This window comes from Emydura macquarii, unplaced genomic scaffold (genome assembly GCF_026122565.2).
Source record: "Emydura macquarii macquarii isolate MOO-44397 ecotype Brisbane River unplaced genomic scaffold, CSIRO-AGI_Emac_v2 contig_1348, whole genome shotgun sequence".
NCBI lineage: Eukaryota > Metazoa > Chordata > Testudines > Chelidae > Emydura > Emydura macquarii.
The window spans coordinates 18,282,962-18,306,767 of NW_027131485.1; the positions used below are offsets into that span (position 1 = coordinate 18,282,962).

General features: G+C 42.1%; 1 long non-coding RNA gene across 1 annotated transcript; it reads right to left on the bottom strand.

Moving 5' to 3' along the window:
- Positions 1-700: 700 nt before the first annotated feature.
- On the bottom strand, positions 701-21,218 carry LOC137155338 (uncharacterized). The gene is made up of 3 exons (XR_010920430.1): positions 21,113-21,218; positions 10,038-10,120; positions 701-885 (listed from the first exon to the last, which is right to left on the bottom strand). It is a non-coding gene; the product is annotated as an uncharacterized lncRNA (long non-coding RNA).
- Positions 21,219-23,806: the final 2,588 nt, after the last annotated feature.

The following is a 23,806-nucleotide window of genomic DNA, read 5'->3' on the forward strand; positions in this document are numbered from 1 at the left end:
ACAGCAGGTGAGTTCAGGGACTTCACGGTTCTCTGCAGATTCTCTGCGTTTAGCAAGATGTATTGCCTCCTCTAGGTCACATAAATCTGTGGTTTGATTAGAAACCTTAAGTTTTGAAAGTTATAAGATAATGTTTGCCCGAAAATGACTTAAGTGAGATTAACTCCGCTCTATATGTAATAGATTATAGTCCAGTTAAATTTGAAAGCCTTAAGAAAGGTTACTTTAAAGTGAGTCTTTCTTGCCTGAATTGTGCTGAACTCAGAATTTCATTTGTTAAAGTGTAAGAAGTGTGTGTTAATAATGCATATCTGGGTTAACTGTTCTTCCTTTTGTCCTCAGCTGAACAAACTTTCCAAAATCAAATTTGTGTTGGCACAGAAATCTTCCTTTGGCCAAGGATGCTACCAAGCTAATCAAAGATGTTAACAATACTTTCTTGATTTTTCAAGGAAATGCATAACAATATGTGACAAAATTCTATCTGGGTTATAAACAAACATCTTATTTGCTCATTAACAGCTTGTTTGCTATCTGGACTAATGAGATAATGTAATATGTTAGAAATTCATTTATATTTAGTGTTTTAAAGTTGGAATTTATAACCAAAAATATACGCAACTTCATGGCTTCCACTATTGTATTGCAGTACAGTCTTAAGTAGAATCAATCTTTTTACATATAGATTTCATCTTTTTCTAAAGTCTTTTAATATTTTTGCATATTACAATCTATACATTCACTAACAAATGATGCTCAAGAAGCTGAAGTTGCCCTGTGTTCTCTTTCTTATTTCTTAAAAGCAAGAAGAAAAACATTGTAATAATCTCTTTTGTGAAGGGGATTCCTGGAATAGAGTTTTGCAAAATGGCCTTTGGTGGATTTCTGGGGAAAGAGAGAGAGAAACAAAATTGGCAACATGTAATAAAAATACAAATATGGGATGGAGAAACAATTTCCAGATCACTCTTCAAATTCAGATGTGCCTGCAGTTATGCATCACAGTGCTACTAGTACATTTCAAAAGATGAGTGGCAATGAGCTTCTGCTTGTATGTGCATGAGCTAAATGAAGCCATTACCATTCTTACTCAATTTTCTTTCCTCTTCATATTCCTTTTAGCCCTTCCCTCAGCGCATTCCATGCCCAAATTCTTCAATCACCCAACAGCCCTGTAGCTAATAATATCCTACAGCTAAGACTCCTTCTTTCAAATTCTTAGAGCTTCACTCAAAGGGATTTTCCAGAACTTCAAAAAATCAGCCAAAGTTTCACAGTGACATGACCCTGATAGAAACTCTTGTTAAGTTCATGTTAATGGCACAAATGATTTAGCTCCTATTTCAGTGCAAGATAAATAGAATCTTTTATAACTGCTGGTCCAATCTTTGGTCTTCCTCCCCCAGAGGTTCTCACCACAGGAGCACAGGACTCCTAGTACATTTTAACAAATACTGAGAGCCTATAACTCCAATGGACTTCAGCACCTCATAAAATCACAGAAAATTAGGGATGGAAGGGATCTCAGGAGGTCAAGATGTCCAACTCCCTGCTCAAAGCAGGACCAACCCCAACTAAATCAACCCTGCCAGGGCTTTGTCAAGATGGCCTTACAAACCATTAAGGATGAAGATGCTTAGCCCTTTGCAGGGTCTGCCCCAAAATCAGCTTCTGCTATGGCATTTGCACTGACTGTAGAATGGGATGAGCTTGGTCTATCTCCTTTCATTGCTATGATGGCAGGTAAGACATAGGGGCAAAACTGGCTAGAGCCATCAGAATGACTTTTGACAGAAAATGGAGTTTCCACAAAATTGAAATTTTCTGTGGGAAAATTTCAGGTTTTTTTTAATCAGTAAGATCTAAATTAAATATTTTGTTTTAAATCAGTTTAATATTAAATTGCATTGCCTCATGAGAGCTGCAGCTTGGACCCCCTTCCTCTCCTATGGGCGGGGCTCCCTAGTCAGACTAGATGTTTTATGATGTAACACAGACTCCAATCTCATCAAGCTGTGTGATGCATCATGGGCACCACATTACTCTGAGTACATCCTGGGTTATATAGTCCAGCCAGAGAGCCTAGCCATATGGGAGAATGACAACATTAGACTCCCAAACTACAACTCCCATGAGGCAATGCACCACAATAGAGCAATGCAGTTTAATGTTAAACTCTTTCAAAACAAAATGTTTTGCCATTTCTAAATCAATTTTTTCATTCTCATACATGTGATATACCAACTTTTTGTCCCAATTATGAGATGAAAACAAATGCTGACATGCTGGAATTTCTCATGGTACAGAAATTCAATTTTTCACTCAGCCTTAATGCTGGCACAAGTGGACAAAATGGTCTTGGAAGTCAGTGAAACCTGCATCTGCTTAGAATAGGGTTGAAGAAATTAGTGAAGCCAACTGGAAATGATTCTCCTCTACAGGTGAGATGAGATTCTTCCTTATCTTTTAGACTGTCCGATTACCCTTGCAAGGCAAGCTCAATAATGCCATTTGCAGAATATATGAATTCACCCTCGAGGCCACACTCACATTAGTGAGCAGAGGTGGAACTGTCAAACTGACTTAAGGGAGTTAAGTACCTAACTCTGATTGTCCAACTTACATGCTTTTGACAATCCCATTCCAGATTCATTACAAGCACTTAGCTATAGGATTCGCAGCTGCAGAAGAAAAGATTAGTAGATGCACATCCTACATTGTTAATTAAACACAATAGTGATATTTTGGCACAGCTGGTAACAAATCCCTTATGGAGGATAAATTGCAAACTACCCTTAAATAGCCCATGGTTCAATTCTTTCTTAAGAAACTGTCCTTGGATATTAACATCTTCTCCAGTGTCTCACACTTTTCTAAGGGAAGTTGTTGAGAGAATATTGAACAGTTCTGGAGTCACTACCAGTCTGGTTTCACACCTGGGTATGGAAATGCTCTCTTAGCGGGGGAGGATCTTTGGACAGCAAGGAAGGATAGAAGCCCAAGACATATGCATGGGGGGGAGGAGAGCTGCCCTTCTCATGTCTTCCCTATTCAGTTCTCTTGGCCATTGGCTGGGCAAAGGGTAATGGGGTCAGCTGACTGGCTGCTGTATGTCCACCATCCCCTGCCCCTGGCCTATTTAAAAGAAACCCAGGCTTTTCAAAAGCCTCTTACTCTCCGGTTAGCTGCAAGGAGACAGCTGTTATTCAGCCATGTCTGGAGCAAGAAAATCTAGGCAATGATGGAAGACGCATGGGAACAGAACGATCACATGGATTATTTTCAGTTCCCAGCTTGCAGATGCCACAACAAAGAAGAATCAAGGTGGCTTCTGCACCCAGGAGATGCAGCAGGGAAGGTAGGTGCTCTGGGAATCCCCTCACTGCTTTTGGGGGTGTACACCAGCAGAGGGTCTTTATTACACCCAGAGGGGCCATATCTTGGTTCCCCATCCAGGAGGCACAGCCTGCTCGAGAAGCAGGAGCCCTGCAGGGAGTGAGGCTTGATACAGTTTACTTCCAGAGTCACAAAAAAACCAACACAGGGGAAATTGCAGGGACTTCCTGCTCCAGGAGATGGGGAAAGGGACACATGGGGCTGCTGCTGCTGTAAGACCATCTGGCTCCTCAAACCCACTGCTAGGACTGACTCTTAGGCTGCTGCCTTCCTCCCTCACCCCCATTGCTCACAGGGGAGGGAGGCAAGGCACATGTGGGGCTGCTGTGGATGGTACAACAGGGTCATTTCCAGCACCCACTACAGAGCTTGCGCTGGCCAGTTCCTGGCTCAGACCAGAAAGGGTGAGGAAGGGCAGGAAGACGGCAAAATTCCACAGACAAGGCCTGGGAGAGACCCTGTGCAAACAGAGAATGGATGGAGAGAACCCAAGGACTGTAACCTGAAGGTGATGGGACCAAGTTGGGAAACAATCCAGGGAAGGCAGTGGCAGCAGCAGCAACTATTCAGGGAAGCAGTATCTGGCTGCTATTTACAGGGTCCCTGTGTTGGGACCTGGAATAGTAGGCAAGCCAGGGTCCACCCTCAGGCCACTTCTGCAGTAGCCGAAGTCCAAGAAGGGGACAAGGCTCTGTTGAAAAGCTCAAGTGAAGGATAGTGCTGAAGGCCCTAGTGAGGAAAGTCTGACCGTTCCAGTTGGACTTACCACTAAAGGTCTGAGAAAGGGATTAGATTTAAAGGGCTCAGAGACAGTGCTGAAGACCCTTGTAAGGGCAGAGCATATGTTGAACTTTGTTACCCTGGGTGGGGTTCATTCATCAATGTTGATGATGTGGCTTAGCCGGAGGGCTGAGCCATGGAAGACCCACCTGATGAAGACAACAACCTATAAGGGGCATCAGAAAAAGGAAAAATGTGCAGGATTGCACCTGGTCAACAGGAGGCACTCACGGGAGGTGAGAGCACATCATCACACTCACAGTGGAACCAATTAAATGCCTGGTACGTGAGGAGTGGGGATGGGCCTCTCCCCTCCTTAAAGTATAATAAATAAAGTTATAGCCTGCCATTTAAATGCATCCATTATGTCTTCATCATTTGCCTGCTTGTCCTTGTCAATGAAATACTGACATTTATTGTTACCTTACATTCTGATTCAGCACTAAGTTATCTGTGCTGTTTATTGGTCCATCAGCAGGCTTTGGTAACATTGACAAGAAATTGATATACAGACAAATAGTCACAGTGTCACATTTGATTGAAGAAGGACCTTGGCTATAAGCTGGGAGCAGATAAGCATTCATGAAAACCTATCTTTTGTAGAAGTTGCCTGTGTCAATGGTCATGAAACAAAAAAAAGGATTAAAGGGTTAAATCCACCTTGGACACAGAAGATTTTTTTTCATATATTGTTATTCACTTGTTTAAATGAAAGGTGAACTTCACCCACCATGAAGCATCAGGTATTGGCCACTGCCAGGCTGGCTTTGATAGACCTGTGGCCTAATCTGCTATAGCAAATCCTATGGCAGAAGCCAGCCTTCAGTTTCTTGTTGGTTATTGGTTCATTCCACATGTCTAATCATTTGTATTATCACAGCACCTAGCCATGGAGCAGAAGCCTGTGTAGCTGCTCTATGTATACATACAGAACAAAATTAAAATCCTTCATCATCAATATCTACAATAGAATACACCAGATAGAGTTTACAAGTAACCTTTTGTGTACTCAAGCTTAATTTTCAGCCAGACGGCGTCCCAGCTTTCAGTTTTTAAAGCACAAATAATGGCGCCCATTATGAACTCAAACAGAGATGGTGGAGGTGTAACAATGCGGGCACGGGTCTTTGCAGTCACAGAACTGCCCCATGCAGAAATAGTTGCCATATCTAAAAATCAGCCTTTTCATTGTTCCACATGAAAAATGATTCCCTCAAAAGCATTCTAAGTCATAGCCCGCTTAGTCCTGTTTTAAACATATTGAAATATTGCATTCTAACACAAACGTTCCAACATGGAACAAAAACTTAATATGAAAAGCTGACGGGAGCCATTAAAATGCTGAGCTATATTGATGGCTGGGCTGCAGACACCGCAATCCTGTTGAAAGCTGAATAATTCTTCATGAATAGTCCAATCAATGGGGATAATATACAGAGATGAAGAACCACCAGCTCAGCTTCATTCTTCCATCATAAAGAGATACATTTCAAGTGTATGAGAGCATAACAAACATAGTAAAAATATGCTATGCCTTGCTGTGTGCCACCTAAGAGACAAATCCATATAATTGTACACTGCTCTAAAACACATTTCAGTATACAGTGAGAGTGTCTTTATCCACTGGTAACTGGAAAGGACAGAGGAATATATGGAAATGTTCAAAATTGCCCTCCTTTGACAATTTCAGAATAAATATATTCCTGCGCACTGGGCAGCCACGCTGATGCAATTGGAAACATTATTGTTGACAAAAAAAAAAAGGAGACAGACGTGTGGAACGGAAACGCGAGAGCTCTGGCCTGGAGGAGAATGTACATAGCAGTTAGAACATAGCTGCCACACGCCTAACAGGAGAGAGAGAATGCAATGGGACAGAATGTGAATTTGTAATCTCCTGAAACTAGAACTCCTATAACACAATTCCATGCCAAGTAAAATGGAAGAAAGGCTGTTAAATCTGTCTCAGACATTAGTCCCACCAAGCCTATCCTTACAGTGTAACCTACAAACTGAAGGTTAAGATGTGACTTGATCATGATTTATATGTGCCTGATGATGGTAGGAGGCACTTTTTAATCTTGTATATAAAGGCATGAAGAGATCCAAGGGCTGGAAGCTGAAACTAGACAGACTAGAAATAAGGTGCACATTTTAAACTATGAGGGTAATTAACCACTGGAACAATTTACTGAGTGATGTGGGGGATTTCCCATCACTTGAAATCTCTAAATCAAACTGAATGTCTTTCAAGAAGATATGCTCTAGCTCAATGAGAAGTTATGGGCTTGGTGAAGGAATTACTAGGTGAAATTATACAGATCTTGTTCTGCAAGAGGTCAGATTAGGTGATTGTAAGGGCCCCTACTGGCCTTAATCTGTGAGTCTGATTTTCCACATTGTATTTCTCTATTTATTGTATTCCTTTGGTTTAGTGTGGTGTCTGTAAACCCCATCACAAGTTCAGTAGTTCTGGAAATCAAACAGATCCACTACAGCTGCCAGCTAGAACCAGCAGAAAATTTTCAACTAGGATTTCCAAAAGTGTTAGCTAAAGAACAAAGCACACACTTAGAAGCTGAAGCTTTCAATATCACTTTGATATCATTCCAGAAGTAACTTGCATGTGCTAAAGTCAGCCCACATCTGCCATGATTCCTACTCAGAGGATACTCCATAGAAGCAGCTCCTTATTCCAAGATAGAAGCTTCTCCCTCAGGAATGGTTACATAAGGCCTTTTCTGACTCTTCATAAAATCCACCTTTCCAGTGACTGACCAGCACCCTTGAACTAATATCTCCTCACAATACCTCCAAACCTTTAGTCAAGGGGAAGAGATATCTCCATTCTCCCCGGACATCAATTACAGTGATAGACAATTCCAGCAGGCTGCACTTCCCAGAAAGCTGCACGTCCCATGGGCTGAATAAAGATGATGGACTTAAAATTTCAGCAGTGACTACATGTTTTGGGGTGCAACTAATATTCAGAGGTATTATGTGGAAAACTAAGCAAAGAAAATATAGGGAGCTACAATGGATTACCTAATGATGAGTTAACAAAATGCTGCATGCATATCACTTTCATACATCATTGGCATGTGCGGAAAATGGGAGTTTTATAGCCACTTCTTGAATATCCACACATCAGATAGATGTCAGCGGGGAATCCCTAGTCTATCTTTTGGGAAGAAGTGACTCCTTTCCAACTCTGAATGTGTTCTGAGGAAGGAAGCATCTCCAGAAGCAAAGGAAATAAGTAATTGCCTTCCCCGAGGGCATCTGAGGTTGAGGGACCAGGCCCAATACTGGAAATTGAATTAGGCCTACAGAAAAGTAATTTATTGAGTATTGGATTAAGGGTTACATTAACTCATTTTGTGACACATGATATGTCTTAACTTGGTTCCACTTTAATACAGTAGTTATTATAGTGAAGTTATGCTTTTTGAGGTGTTAATTTCCAGTAATTGAAATAATCCAGAAAATAATCCTAGATTCAGGAGGATGGTTTACATGTCCCTTCACTACAAACTCCACCTGGCCTCTTACAATGCATATAGTTATTCACATAGCCCGTTAGCTTTCTCCCCCATTCTCAGTCTGCCTCTACTTGTATCATGCTTCTGTTTTTCTCTCAATGCGCACAACAGAGAAAGAGGGAAACTATCAGTGCCTCGTATTTGCGGCCTCACTATGGCAATTCTTCTTAAGGGAGGAATATTCAGCAGGAGATTGTCACCACCCCTCATGGTTTCAGAAAAGGAATGCTTTAGGCATTTTGATTGGGTGTGGCACATTGTGATCTAAGCACAGAACTTCTATGGTCTCAAGGTGGTGAGTAGCCTTTTAGCTACATGGCTCTCATTAAAATAAAAAGTCACCATCTTACTGAAATGAAGATAAGGGCAACCTGGTTGACACAAATTACCTTTGAAGGATGCAGAGTGATATGATTTTTACACACCTCAAGTCTAGATATATAGGTAGATTGGACTATAGCCACAGTAGTCAGCTAAATGGTGGGGCATAAAAATATTGTGCTTCAGAGGAAACTCTTATAAGGGTTGAAGGCTTTTGTTAATGTAAAGGCAGCATGAAATTTATCATAGGGACAGACTTGATGGCTATTATCTGGCCATTCTTAAGCAACAGATGTGATCACTATCAAAACAGCTGAGATATATAAAAGGGAACAATATATTTGTTTGCTATGTGATGTAATTAGACCAAAGCAACACTGGTTCAATATAAAACAAAGGGCAGGTTTAGCTTCAGGTTAGTCCACTATAGGTACAACACAGCAGCCCTTAGCATATAAAACATATTAGAGTTAAAAAACATTAAATGGAAATCGAAAGCTGTGAAACAGTGTTGCAAAGAGTTGCAAGATGAACTCATTACAAGTTGAAATGGTGAATTTTCTGGGTGCATAGCTTTATAATTCTCTCTCCTCACTGTCAGTGTTCCCAATTAGTACCCAAAGTAGTGCCTTTGGCCAGACAGAGAACTAGGTCATGGATCTTGAGAATAAGGTTCACCTTGAATAAGATAAAAGGGTTTTGTCCCAGATCTATCAGGGAGTTGGAAGTGGGCTATGAAGATCTTGCAGTTCTAAGTCACTGGTCTGAATTGATAACAGGTCATCAGTGATAAAGATAACTTTTGACGGCATGTGAAAGAAGCTAGTGTTATTTGTATTGTGTAACACCTAGGAACTATTGTGCCAGGTGATGTAAAAACAAGACAAAAGGATGGTCTCTGCCTGCGATGGAGCATCAGCACCACACTGGCCACTAAGTGGTACATACGGCCCTGGCAAGGCTACGCAAAAAGCAGCCAAAAGGAAGGGAATTGTGAGGAGCAGCCAATCAGGGCAAGGCAGACCCATATAAGAAGAGCAGCAGGGCAGAGCACAGGCATTTCCTCTCTCCTCAAGCTCCAGGGAGTGCAGGCTGCCTACCAGCTAGCCCCCTGGGTAGAGCAATGCTGCAGGCAGGGACCAGGAGAGCTAAACCCAGCTCCTGGCTGGTGGCAGAGTCTTGCAGATGGGGCCCCCAAGACAAGGGCAAAGAGGGTGCTGGGACCACAGGGAAGTGGCCCAGGGAAAGGTATGGAGCAAATGCCTTCCATCTACAGGATCCCTGGGGTAATTGGTGGGTGGTGAGTTCACCCCATTGCACTGCCTCAAAGAGCTTAATCTCATTCCATTTCATAGGGCTTGACCCTGCAATATGATAACCATCTTCCACTCCTATGGACTCCAGCATCTTGTAGGACTGATTCCTTGAGTGTCCTCAAAATATAAATGGCCAGTCTGTACCTTATTAGCAGTTGCAGAAACTGGATGAGTAAAACAGTTATGAGGTTTTTCAGACAAATAGCATGAGATTTTTCAGAGAAAGAAGCTAATCCACCCATAGTATTTCACACCTAATTTGCATCTGTAATTAAATTTAGTCACAAACTGGGTAGTTGAATGTGCAAATGGCCAGCTAGAAAAATATGCAGCTAGTAAATAGGTGCACATAGATGGTCCAGTGGTTAGTATACTGAGTTGGGAGACCTTGGTTTGAGTCCCTGCTCTTCCACAGGCTTCCTACATGAGTGTAGGGAAGTTACTTAGCCTCTCTGTGCCTCGATTCCTCATCTGTACAATGGGGATAATGGCTCTGTCCCTACCTCACATGGGGGCAATGGGGCCATACAAGTACCTAAAATATACAATTAGATTAATTGTGCATGTGGTTTTGAATACAGCCCTAGGCTTCTGACTTTGAAAATCTGCACTTCAGTTAATGTTAAGCTTTATAGCACAAATGCTTTTTTCCCCCCGTTACACCAAGGTAAACACAAAGTACCTCCAGCAACACTTCCTTTTGTTCCCTGAATGCTCTTTTTACAGCAACTACAGCCAATTCTCTCCAAGATGACCTTGAACTGCCTATTAATATAAAAAGGAATAAAATAGCCATTAAAGAAGCGTCAAACAGTTCCAAGTTCAGATGGTTTCCAAGCTGAATTTTATGGAGCTTTTACAGATTCCCCCCTCCAATTTAACCTCTAAATTGAAAATCCAATATGATGTACTGATATATAGTAAACCTCCATAAGCTTTTTATGGAGACTGATAGTCTCATTAGAAAAAATCAGGCAAGGATGCAGAGTATGATAGCAATCTAAGGCTAATTTCCCTAATTAATATAGGTTCTAAATTCTGTCAAAGATATTGGGAAAAGTTTTCCAACATAACATACCCCAGAGTCAAGGAGGACTTAACCATTTGGTTAATCTTCTGCAACATTCGCCTTTTGCAAACAAGCAACAAACTACTGAGGAAGCACGCTCTTTAGATCCTAAGAAAGCATTTGACAAAGTGGTCTGGACTTTCTATGTCCCTTATTAAGATGGTTTGAATCTGATGCTAAATTTTACATTTAACATCACTACAGAACAAGAACCCATCATCAAGTGTCAGTTAATGGCACCCTTTCATCAACCATCCTTTCCTCAACGGGAAAGTTATCATTGCCTAAACACTCCTTTGTACTGGTGAACCTTTGCCCACTGCTATTCAGTATGATCCAGCTATTAAGGTTCTTCACTTTTATTGCAGAGACCTTCGAGTTAAGGGTCCATTCCTATGAGCTCACTCCATTCTTACTGAAATCAATGGGCAATGAAGGAGCTCAGTACCTCCCGAGGGGTGTGCCCGAAGGTCCCAACTCACTGAAGTTGTTGCAAATCTTTCTGTTGACCTTGGATGAGGTCCCAGATGATTTATTCCTGTTTCCCTCAGCTCCAGCCAACTTTCAAGTCCTTCTCTTTCTTTCAATCTCTCTCACATAACAGGTTAGCTAATCAACCAGGACAAATCAGAAATATTGCCTCTGAATAAATGTTAACATGCACATTGTACACAGATTTTCACAGGATATCTAGCCCAATTAGTCAAATATGTGGGAATGCATTTGATGCCTGATCTCAGTTCCACCCTACAGTTAGATCAATATTCCAGTATTACTGGACTTGGTAGAAGCCACTTGCTGTTGATCCACACTAAACCTCACCTGCTGGGGTTTGTTAGATATTATAAATATTGTGTAAATGTCTCAGCTTATCTAGTCTCTGACTCTGTGATTTAATATCTCACATTATAAGATATAGAATGCTCTGTCTGAGAAAGCAAAATGATGGTTAGCTGAAACAGGCAAGGAATATCATTTTATATTCATAATGCTATTCATACAATTAACATTATGTTAATATTCAAATCAGTTAGTATATTGGAACAAATCACAAGAAGATTAGCAGTACAATAAACAGTGCTTAAGTTTTCTAAACATGTTTAAAATATTGTACAGAACAGGTAAGATTCTTTTCACCTACACTTCAGTCAGGGGATGCATTGTATTGTTATGATGTGCATATTTAAGAGGATTTGTGCTTCCAAAAATTAAAAATAAACAAATGGTTAACAGCTGGATTCCAGTAAATAATTAAATTTAAAAATAACCAAGAAGTCATTGAATATTTCCTATTTTGTGTACAGTATGTAACTACAAATATATAAACCTGTCCCAAATCCTTTTTCTTTGTTTATTATAAAGGTCCAGTTTTATGTGTGCACACAAATATGCTGCACAAATTGTTTGTTTCTCTTTTGCAAACCAATTAAGCCTCTTTAAACAGGAAGTGTTTAGTTCATTAACTGTTTTTCTAACATTCTTTTATGGCAACATATTTATACTGAAAAGAGGTAAAATGAATTTTTTTTTTTTTTTTTTTAAAGAAAATCTGTTTTGAGTCAACTATTTTACAGTAAGTACACAGGATGCTGATTAATCAGCTCATTTGATCTTAATAGCTTTTTGGGATATCATGTCATCACCATTAGTTTCATGCTGAAAAAAATACCCTGCCATTATCTATAGCAAAGAATGAAAACAAGAAGAAATCCAGTATTATTCCTTGATATCACAGGCTGATTAGTGTAATGCCTCAATACTCTCTTGCTTATCAGGTATCTGGCGCTTTACCCACTCATACATTTTCTTGCTGCAGACAATCACCCGCATTACTTCATCTATGATTTTTTGGAGGGCAGGGGGGGAAGACAATAAAGAAATAAAAGTATATTCTGAGTCGTGTGGGATGCAATAATTATTATACCTCTGCTTAAAATGACCTCTCCCACCAATTACTTTGCACTTTAATACCTACTGTTTTGCACTCTGCTGGCACAGCAGAGAGATCAAGGATCCATCTCATAAGCGTTGTTAGTTCAGAGTTGAATAGTTTCCCCTTTCACAGTTCTTTCATCAGCAGAAATCTAATCACTAATCAGTCCTTGTCCATCTGACACAGCTCAATCAGATCTTGCTTATGTGAGAATCTCTCAATAGGAACATTTAAAGGCAGATTTATTTATTTTGTAAGGTCTAATAAGGGTTTCAGCTGCTGTTTCTCCCTGCAACCATGGGAAGGCATTTGATATGAAGCAATTACTGGTTTGTAAACATCATTTCAGATGTAACCTTTTAAAAGCAGAATGTCTGTCAGTGTTGTACCAGGATTTATGTTGCCATAGGCATCACCAACCTGGTAACCCATGATGATTTCCCCCAGCAGATAGCTTTGAGTGCATGGCTGCTATGGCACTGTCTATCCATCCATCTTCATGGCATCTGTTCACTTTTCAGGGGAGAGGTGTTTATGATTGTTTGATTGATGTTGCAATGTTGAGGATGATGTAATGCGTTTGAAACTAATTATATACTCTATAAGGATTTCAGTGCCTTGCCCCCAGACTGGAAGGGCATGGGAGTGCTGTAGGGGCAGCAAACACCACAGCAGCTCCTGGATGAGGACAGAAGCAGCTTGGTGCTTTGACAAGCCAGCTTCAATGGTGGCTGATTCAAAGGGCACTGATGGACTCTGGAAAGGATCCCCATCCATACAATCTTCAGCTGAAGCCAGGCTACCCGAGACACAGGGGGCAACTGAGAGTGGCATGATGGGAAAGTGAAAATGGGAAGATTGCCAGGGTACTCAGAACTTCTCAAAATATTTCACCTTCCCTGCATGAAGAATCAAATAAAAAGCTGAAGACAACATTGAAGTGAAGCAAGAAATATGAGCATCCAAGGCCTCAGGTTTGAAACGCTTAACTTGAAGAAACAGTTTGCCCCTTTGTTAGTGGAAAAACATTAAAGTTCTGATTCCAGCAGAAACAAAGATAAAAGATATAAACAGGGTTCCCCTCATGATCGGACCGCCAACCAGGGCTCGAGAAATCTAATCATCTGAGGTCAAATATGGATTTGCATTACTTTTATATGGGAAATGCATACACACACACACACACACACACACACACACACACACACCCCATAACAATGTACAAACCATGCAAAAAGCCCCAGAGCGTCTATAAAATTATTCTACAAATTAAACTCTGGGTTTTCAACATGCTTAGGGATTTTCAGGCTATTAGGCCCAATGAGTGTGACTGTCTGGTCACTATTAGGGCTGCTGAGGCTCCCTCTTTCTTGTGTGGTATGAGTTGGCCCTGTGGCATCTTCCTCTCACTCCAGCCTGGACCTTGAGATTCCTGGTTAGAGGTCAGGGATCCATGGATGGGGAGGGGACATGCACAGCTTCCTGGAAATGGAGATTTAATGTACCTGGGAGATATACGAACTTTTCAGTGACCCCTTTGGAGCAGGGAGACTCCTCCTAAAGGAACCAGTGGCAGTAGCAGGATAGAGAAGCCCAACAGCATGGCACCAAGGGAGCTACACTGGCTGACAAACAGATGAGGTATGAGGGTCCCAAAGCTGGCACTGAGGAACCCAGATTTTCTGGCTCCTTTGGGATAAACCAGTGGATTCTGGGGAATTCATTAATTTTGGAGTGGAACTCTTGGCATTCCCATGGCATATGGGGGAAGGCAAACAATGTTCTCTAATGGAGATCCCATGACTTCTTTCCCCTCTTATTTCAATATATGGTTCTAATTCATTGAAAGACCCCAGTTCTCCACAATGCCTCTCTCATCTGATTGATGCAATTCAAGCATTGCCATACCTTCATTGTCAGTAGAATCTCAGCTTGTATGCTCTTGCCATCGAGAATAACTGTAACATTAGTACTGTAGGTCCCAAGGACTCCATCTAAGAGAGCTGTGATTTTCCAATCTTAGCTTATGACTGCAGTAACTAATGCAACATAACTACCTCACGGTGCGGGATTTCTGGAAGACTAGTGACCCCTTATCATTTAAGACTCATTATGACTCTTCCTAATGGGTCATGAATTGCCTGGAAAGGCACTGCAGTTAGACCATAATTATATAAATATCTTCTCAGTCTAGTTACGGGAGTATCTCTTCAAACTCATTCCTGGTTTTTAATATAACCCAACAGGTAAAACGATAAGCATTTAAGACATTAAAAATAGATCTAGCCAATAATATTACTTAGATTCTACTTCCTGTCTTTTATGCACATTCTTAAAATTCTTAATTTCTGTAAATACAATCCATCATCAGTAAATTGTACTGAGGAACGGACAAAGTACATCTAGAGTGCTCAAATATTATTACTCTTGGAACCATCCCAGTCTACATCTAACTGAAAATTCCAACTGCTTCACCAGCACTGGCCAACAGCCTTCACTGTCTTGTTCCTATTTCATCACATTACCTCCATTTATATTACTGGTAGTGAATCTCCTTTTAGAAACATGATCTTTGATGGAATTTGTCACCTTGAGCAACAGAGGACTCAGCTACTATGGCAGCTCAGAGGCAAAGAGACAGCCCTTCAGATAGCGAGGACCCAAGTCTGCTAGGACTTTACAAACTAAACACACATCAAAATGCAACAAAACATCAATAGTAAGTCACTGCAGGAGGCAAAGGATGGGTGAGTCTAATATTCCCTGTGGCTAATACAAAATTAACTGTAGTGTTCTAGTGTGGCCTTGCGTAGAGAGCATTGTACTAATCCAAACTCGTAGTTAAAAAGGCAGGATCTCAGTTATTTAGACATGTATATGCCTTGTAACATTGTGGTAACTGAGAAACTCACAAAAAATAAATAAATGTATTTTCATAACATGCTTGTGAAGTTGGGAAGTATTACCACCCCCCATTGTTATGAACAGAGGCACAAAGATATTCCTGGACTTTTCTAAGATCAGACAGGTAGTCTTGTGGCAGGAATTGTACCTAAATCTGAGGCTTACTCCAGCACCTTAATCACAACATCATTCTTCCTCCTTACAAACTCACAAACTGCAATTACTAGCCAAGTAAAATCGACCTCAAAGCTACATCCCCTGTGGTTGAACAAAGCAAATGTGCTTACTATGAAATGTGCTTAATTGTAGTAATCAGTTTTCTATTTAATAAAACTGAGGAACAAAACTGGACACAATTTTGTTTTAGTAAATACTAACAAATTCTGGCTGTCAGTCAGAAAGATAGGACGAGTCAGACATGAGAGAAGAAAAATGGACGCAAGGCAGGTCGGGGTATAAATGTGCCTTTTGACAACTGGATGTGAAGCTCTCTCCTCTCTCGAAGGCTTTCACCCTTCCAAGTAGCTGTTTATTCTGTTTCCTCTGCTACCTCTTAGAGCCCTGAGTCCTGGCCTCATTACTCTGCTCTGTATGAGGGCTAAGCAGATAGTTAAGCCTGTGTTTGCTGGAAACCAAAAAGGTCTTTGGATCATGTCAGTCATTCTACATATTCTGCTCAATCGTAGAATTCTGTAATCCTTGTGTTTAGTTTAAAATTTGAGCTATTTTTGAGCTCCAGGTTTAAGGCTGCCCCATGTGAGCTCCTGTTGTCACTGTTGCTTGATGCCTCATCTTTTTGCATAAGAGAGCCGTGTAATGTAGTTGAGCAGTGATCTATCTCTGGGTACTTCCTGGGAAAAATACACTGGCAATAATGAAAAAGGGCAGGTGAAGTGTGAGAGCCACATGAAAGATCTAAGAGCAAGTTTTGATTCTGACAGTGACAAGTGTGCTCAGAGTGAATGTAAGTCAAGCATTTCAAATGAGCAAATCTGGGCCCAAACACTTAAGGATGTGCATAACTTTACTCATGTGAGTAGTCCGACTGAAATACAGTTACACGTGTGTGTACAGTTATATATGATGCATCTGACGAAGTGGGTTTCTGCCCATGAAAGCTTATGCCGAAATAAATTTGGTAGTCTTTAAGATGCCACAGAACTCTCGTTACACATGCTTAAGTATTTGAAGGATTGGATCCTCTGTATTTGTGTGTGGAACAGAAGCTGTACCTACAAATAGGGGGAGGACTAATTCCAGATCTTCAGCATTTTCCTTAACTCTGCAGAATCCTCACCATGAGGTTCCCTCTCTAGAGGTGCAGGGGGCAGGGATGGGAGGGGCTAGCTGGACTCCTCCAGATTTCCCCTTCTCTTCTCCCTTTGCTAACCTCACAAGTTAACAGTGTATGCGCATAAGGTTGCACTATCTTCCGTGCTGGGGAGCCGTCGACTAGCCTACTGTAGAAGACCACACATCTGTCCATAGGTGGTCATCATGATGATACTGTAATGCCCTGTACAATGTTTAGTTTTTAATAGGGACATTACCTATTGAAGATAGGCACCATTGGAAGTCTATAACTGAAGTACACGTTAAAGCTGACTTTGGCAGGATTAATTTTTGCTGGTAATTTTCAAGGGAAGGGATTAAGACAGAGTGGAAAAATATGAATAATGTGTTGAGGTATTTCTCAAGATTTTCTTATGCCTCTCCCCCCTTCACTCCTCACTGATGCAACACCTGCAGCTCTGGAAAGCGGTTTTCCCAACTAGAAAATATACCATATGAATTTAAGTCAAAGCTGAGTTACACAGCATGAAAATGAAAGCAGAACTTACCCCAAAATGTCTGCTGCCATATTTGGCTTGCAGGTGCCAGTCTTGAGACATAACTAGCATGGTAACAGAAACAAATAAACCTAGCCTAGCTGAAGTTTCTACTTACACCCTCCCACTATTCTTTATATTCTAGAACACTGATTACAAACATAGTAACTGAGCTTTTCCTGTTAGAAAAAGAACAATAGTGATAGTCTATGAGAGAAAGGATGGACTTGTACTTAAGATACTAGACTGAGCAGTGAGAGATGTAGCCTCAGTACCCCATGTGAATCCCATGTAAGTCATCTTTCTGAGAGTGTACATGGGCATAAAAGTGATGAAAACATCCCCCCATGAAAATTTTAGTCATGTGAATTTTGTAAGACACACAGCAACCTGGAAGCAGCTAAAACCCTATTAAAACCTCTTTTGGCATTTTAAAAATTCTGACTTACATCAATTTTCTTATTATTTTAGGAAAGCTTTTAAAAAAATAATCTTGATTATAAGTGAGTGACTCACTTAAAAATCCTCCTTGCAAATAGTAACGTGAAAGTTTTATGCAACAGTCAGCCTGAGTGTGTGCAGACAAATAAAAACTCCCATGCATGAGTGAAAATATGATTGTGAAAATGTCTTGTGTGATGCAAGGGAAGCATCTCTCAGAGCCTCACTACTAAATTTGGATGTAGAGATCTGTTGCTACAAAATGCATTTTACTTTATGTAATGTAAGCATGGCATTTCTTATCATTATTAGACTGAATGAGTTATCAAATCAAGTCTTTCCCATATGTAAATTTCTCTAAATCACCTACCATGGATTTGCTTATTTCCTGTTTTATCCTTTCACTGAAATAATGTGTGGATAAAGGGTCAATGAAATACACCGATGAATCTTTTCCAGGTTACACTAATAATTTGCAGTTCATTTATTCTTTTTACCAGTGTTCATATTAAAGATAGGTTGGAGAAATGTCTTTGTCTAGGATAGATCATTCCCCTCATAGGATACCTCTCATAACTCTGGCCAGAGATGGCTTTTCGCCCCTGATTCTGCCCATCTCCATCACACCCCCATTAACAAAACACTGACATACATTCCCAGTGTTCTGCATTTCATGGGACACCACACATTTAGACAAGTCTCAGACATGTGGGAGGTCTGATCACACCCCCAGACTGTGCTACATTTGCCTCTCTCCCACTGATCTTAAGTGGCTGCTTACATGCAAACTGCTGACTCCAGAGCCAGCAGAGCATATCTGTCCTCTGCACACAGAACTGCCAAGATCCTCATCGTTTCTCTCTGCCTGCTGCTTATTGCTATCAGAAGATTTGGGCTCCCTCTATCTGCCTCTCTGTAGGTCACCATCACCACGCATAAAAACAACAAGAGTTCTGTGGCACTTTAAAGACTAACAAATTTAATTATTGTAAGCATAAGCTTTCGTGAGACTCCGCTCACTTTGTCAGATGCAGAGGTAGAATGAGACAGTCCCCACTCATATCACCCACAGGGGAAAAGGGAAAGCAGGGTAAATCATGTGTGCAATAGAGGGAGATAGCAATGGTGCAGAAGGTGTAGTTTTCTTTTCCAGCCTTAAGCAGAGGGATGAGATTGTGGGTGGCAAGAAACAGCAGAAGGATAAAAGATTGTGGGGGACAATGGAGAAAAAGGGAGCAAGTGGGTGGGAGAGATTGGAAAGAAACGGAGGTGTCCAATGAAGAGAGGATGATGTTCAGCATTTGACTGTAGATTTGGGAAACCAAAGAGGTGATTAAATTGGTTCTGGTTGCACCAGAATACCTTGCAGCAGGACATGTTAGTTGTCGTCTGGGAGATATTAATATTACTGGCAATTTCTTACTGAGCTTCATTCACCATCGCCAAACTCATTCCCTCTCCCTCTGACTGAAGGATTTTTATGACCAAATTTAAATGTTGTCTTAAGCTCACAGACCAAGTTTCTTCCCATCACCTCTGCTCCACAGTGATCAGCATTGTGACGAGGAGAGGTGTTGGCCCTCAGGGGAGACATCTGAGTGAGAAAAATTCAGTGAGAAGTTGACATTGATGGTGTTATCTAGGGCCTGACAGATTAGCTCTATTGCTGGCACTGTGCTACTCACCAAGACCTCATTGTCTCCTGATGTACATTTCAAGCTGTCTGGCTATCACTCAGGCTATCACTACAGAGTCTGGTGATCAGAATCTAATCCTGCCTCTCACTGCTCTTCCTGATTACTAAAGCCTCTCTCTTTTTTGCGCTTGTCAGATGGTGGCATTGGCTCTATAAGAGGAAGCAGAGTCCCATGCACCTGTGACCAGGACCCCCACATGGGTGTGGGGGGAAGGGTACACTTTACCAGGGCCCAGAGGCCCTGGGGGGCCCAGCCCAGGCTGCAACCCCCATTACCATGAGGAAAAAAATTTCATGGCTCATGAGATTGTATGTATGGGATGAGGGATTGTGGTATGTGTGGGGGAAGGGACCTGTGTTACAAGTTTGTACTGGGCTCAAAAAAAATATGCTTGGGCCCTGCCCACAACTTGTTGCCTGCCTCCCAATTAGGCTTAAAAAAGAACACCTGGACTTGAGAGAAGACAGAAGGATTTGTTTTGAGTTTCATGACTGTGTAAAGTAGAGAAGTAAGGAAAGGGCAGGTGAGAGCAGTCTGGCCAAGGCAGGGATACTGCAGGAAATGGAAAAGTCTGCAGGCCTTCCCTAGGCACAGGGAGGAATTGGCTATAGACCAGTGCAGGAACTGGCCTGCTGACCTTCCTGAGCAGGACAGCCAGTGCTGGGAGGCCGAACAGGGCTGTGTTGAGGGATTGTGTTTGGATAGAAGAGTCATGAGTCTGATCACTCTCAGATAGATGATCAGGAAAGTGGGGCCCTGGAACAAAGGCAGCAAGAAACCAGGAACTGAGTGCTGGTGAACTCACGGTTGGGTGACCTTGAAGTGATGTCTCTGGAGAAGGAAATAGAAAATTGATGGCCTTGGATATGTTTTATTGTGGGAATTGAGAGAATGGCTTTACCATGAGGGTTCTACGGGTTATTGAATGCGTACATGAACAAATTATGCCCATAAGTGGGACTTTGTACTGGACAGTGAGAGAGACTACTCTTTATGGCTGGACTGAGGAGAAACTGATGTAGGTGCATTTGTAATGCCATTGTCTGCTGTAGAAAGATGCTGTATGTAGGGTCACCTTATCACAGTCCCTTGGTGACAAAAATAATTAGTGAACCAGTCCTGAGGGGATTTCCCCTGCCCTTTTTCACCTACAGGAAAAAATCCTTAGGAAATAGGGCACACAGAAACTAATACGGAATAGAGAATGGATGTATCTGAACAGTACATTCCTTTCCAGTAAGGGCAGAGGGACAGACTTTCAAAACAGCACACCACATTAGGACTGATCAACAATGAACAATCTGGGCATAAGTGTTAGAACTGGAACTTCTGGGGACTGAGTATATTTGAAAACCGGACTGTTACCTAGGTACATAAATGTGAGCTGACTGGGAACAGCTGAAGATCACCCCTCCCGCATGACAAGCAATTCAATTTTTCCCCAGAGGAAGAGTTCTCCATTCCTATCCTGCCTCTACCCCTTTATTCTTATCTTTACTCCTGCTCCACATTCCCAGGTACCCCCTGTAGGTTGCCAACCCCACTAGGCAGGTCTTCAGTGGCTCAGCCCTCTGGTCACAACACATAGTCAAAATGGATGAACCCTTTCCAGCATAGCAAAGAGATTCATACTCAGTTGGTCCTCATCAGCATCTTCAGCCCCTTCTCAGCCCATTTTAATCCTATTCTAATTCTAAAGGAGCCTTGCCCCCCTCTCACAGTTTAGGCCACTTTGACAGTGGCTGTTGGGGGATACCAGACCCAACCACTATTCCAGGTCCCAACTCAGGGATCTATAAACAGAAGACACATACTCCCTTTGATTGGTTGCTTCTGGTTTCCCTGGGTTTCTCCCCACCTGGTCCCTTTCCTTTCACCCATTACCTTTGGGTTGCAGTTCTCAGGTCCTCTCTGTCCCTTAGCCAGTAAATGCAGCCCATCAAACTCCCATGAGCCGAGCCGAGCCGAGCCGAGCCGAGCCGAGCCGAGCCGAGCCGAGCCCCCTTCTTTACCTCTCAGGTGCCAGCCAGGAACCAACCTGCTCAGGCCCTGCAACTCCTTTTATCTGAGCCTGCTGGATCTTGATTGGCTGCTTCTGTGCAACCTCTCTAGGCAGGCCTGGAGGACCCACCTTCTCTGCTCCTGTCCTAGGGCAGGATTATGGTAGGTCTGCAGGGCCTCCAGCAGGGGGGTGTCGAAGGGCCAAATGCACCCATCACAACACACCTAGCACAATGGGGTCCTGGTCCAGGACAGGAACTCCTAGCTTCTATTGCAATACAAATAAGAATAATATGATTTCCCAGTTCAGATATCTTTGTCTATTTCATCTTCCAAGCCACAGCTTAATGATAGAAATATCAAGCCTCTTGCTGGAGTAAGCAATGTCTAAAAACAATGAGAACTTCTAACTTAGTAATTGTAGCTGATTTCTAAAGCACATTTCACAGTATTTTTGTTATTTTTATGCATAGGAAAGGCAAAGTAATATCATATTGAGGCAAAACATCCCCATTCTCCCTCATCCACAGTATATCAAACTGGTTAGTTTTCTTCTGTTCTACACAAGTAATACCTGGATACGCTTCTGGCAGCAAATAATCATCAGCTTGACAGTGAGGAATGGTCTAACTATGAACTCAAATCCCCTGAGAACTTATCTTGGCATACTCACCATGTTAGCTCTGACCTCCAGAATATATGAAAGGAACAAAGTGAAGAGAGGACTCTTCTTGAATACATTAAGAGTTTGAAATTGCAGTGTAATTTCCCCCCTTCCTCTCCCTTCTCCCCCCGCTCTTTTCTTTTTTATTTCCATTTTGTCCCTAAGAAAGAGGCATGAGAAAGGGGAAAGAAATAACTTCTCTAATCTTGCTGAAAATGAGGAAGCTTTTTTTTTTAAATGTCAATTTTTTCCACAAATTTCTGATTTTGAAAAAAAGGCTGTTTTTCAAACAAATCATTTTTTGTCAGATTAAAAACAGATCTAGCTAATTTATCCTAAATGGATCTGACTCTCCTCTACGTGCTTCCTGGTGAAAGTATTCTATCTATTCCCAGATGAAGCCCACCACTAAGTCAACAGGGGGGAGACAGCCCTGTCTAAAGGAATAATAGTGAACCAATGTGTGAAATCTCAATGATGTCAACTGATGGCCAGTAGAGAAAGTCTAAGAGTTGTTGGCAGTGAGGAGGGAATTCAAGTTTTTAGAATGGGAATAGCTATACAAATGAGATGCTGTAATGTTAGCATGGGAGGGTTTATGCTAAAGCAGATGTTAAAGATGCTGAGCATGCCTATAGTGATCTAGGTCTTTCCATAAGTCATTGCCAAGTGTTTAGATGGAGAACAGAAGCTCTGTGGCTTTCCTCTAATCTGCCTTCTGAGAGTTTAATAAACATTATAGTTGTTATTAATATGGGGCCTAGAATGTGTAGTTTGAGGAGCAATTTGGCCTCAACAGTAGGTGGCTGCAAAGGTTTGAAAAGAAAAATAAAGCTGTAGTGAAGTGTCACAGGCCTGGAACTGGATGAATAGTGCAGAACTGCATTTAAATATCCATTTGAATAGCACTCTGCAGGTGGAAGGGGAGGACAGAGGAGAAGAGCCCCCACTGGGTTCTAGCTTGAGTGGGGAGTGTGGGTGATGGGGTATATCTACCCCACACTGGCCCTGATGGGATTAACAGCATACTGTGGACAGAGGAGGCCACGCCTCTCTGCCCCGGCAGGCCATGCTCAGCATATAAAAGAGAGCGGCCTAGCTCAGTTGGGCCAGGCTGCTGAAGAGGAAGAATATGTATGACAGGGTCCCTCTGGGGAGTTGTTGCAGCTGCAGCCCACAGAGGCTGGACATGCTGAGCTGCAGGCGGATACCCGGCTGCCAGTGGAGGCCCAAGAAGGGATGGAGTTGCCAGGAGCTTTGCCAATCAATGACTCCAGAGACCCAGGAGACACATGGACCATCGCACTGGAAGACAGGGTAGGAAGTAGCCAGGGCATTAGATATTCATCTGGTTGTAGAAATGGGTCAGCGTGTTGCAGATGGATCCCAGCTGATCTCATGGCAGATACAATCATCTCTGACAGGGTCTGGGCTGGGACCTGGTGGAGTAGGCAGGGCCTGGGTGCCCCCACCCTGGCTGCCATCCACCTCTGGGTGATGGCCAACTACCCTCTGGACACTAGGCCATGCAGTCCTGCTGAAGGGAAGGCAGCCATATTGACCCTGACTGTTAGGCCGTACTATGCCTGGAGGTTAAGGGTGGTCAGGTGGACCCTGCTATGGGGCTGTAACACAAGCACCCCAAATGGTGACGGTGTACCAGCCACACAATACGCACCTTATTTATTTTTCTTCCCCCTCTCCTTTTTCCTTTTGTGTAACAAGATTCTGGCTTAGCCAGCCAACACTGCTTACAACACTGCTGTAAGGCTGTGACCAGAAGAAGGCAAGTAAAAGCAGTGCCCTAAATAACTCAGTGCTGGTACAAGTTGCTAGGTCTTGGAGTGGCTAATGAGACTGTGCGCCATGCCTGTGATTTCCAGCAGCAAGGTTGCAAGTAAGAGTCCACACTA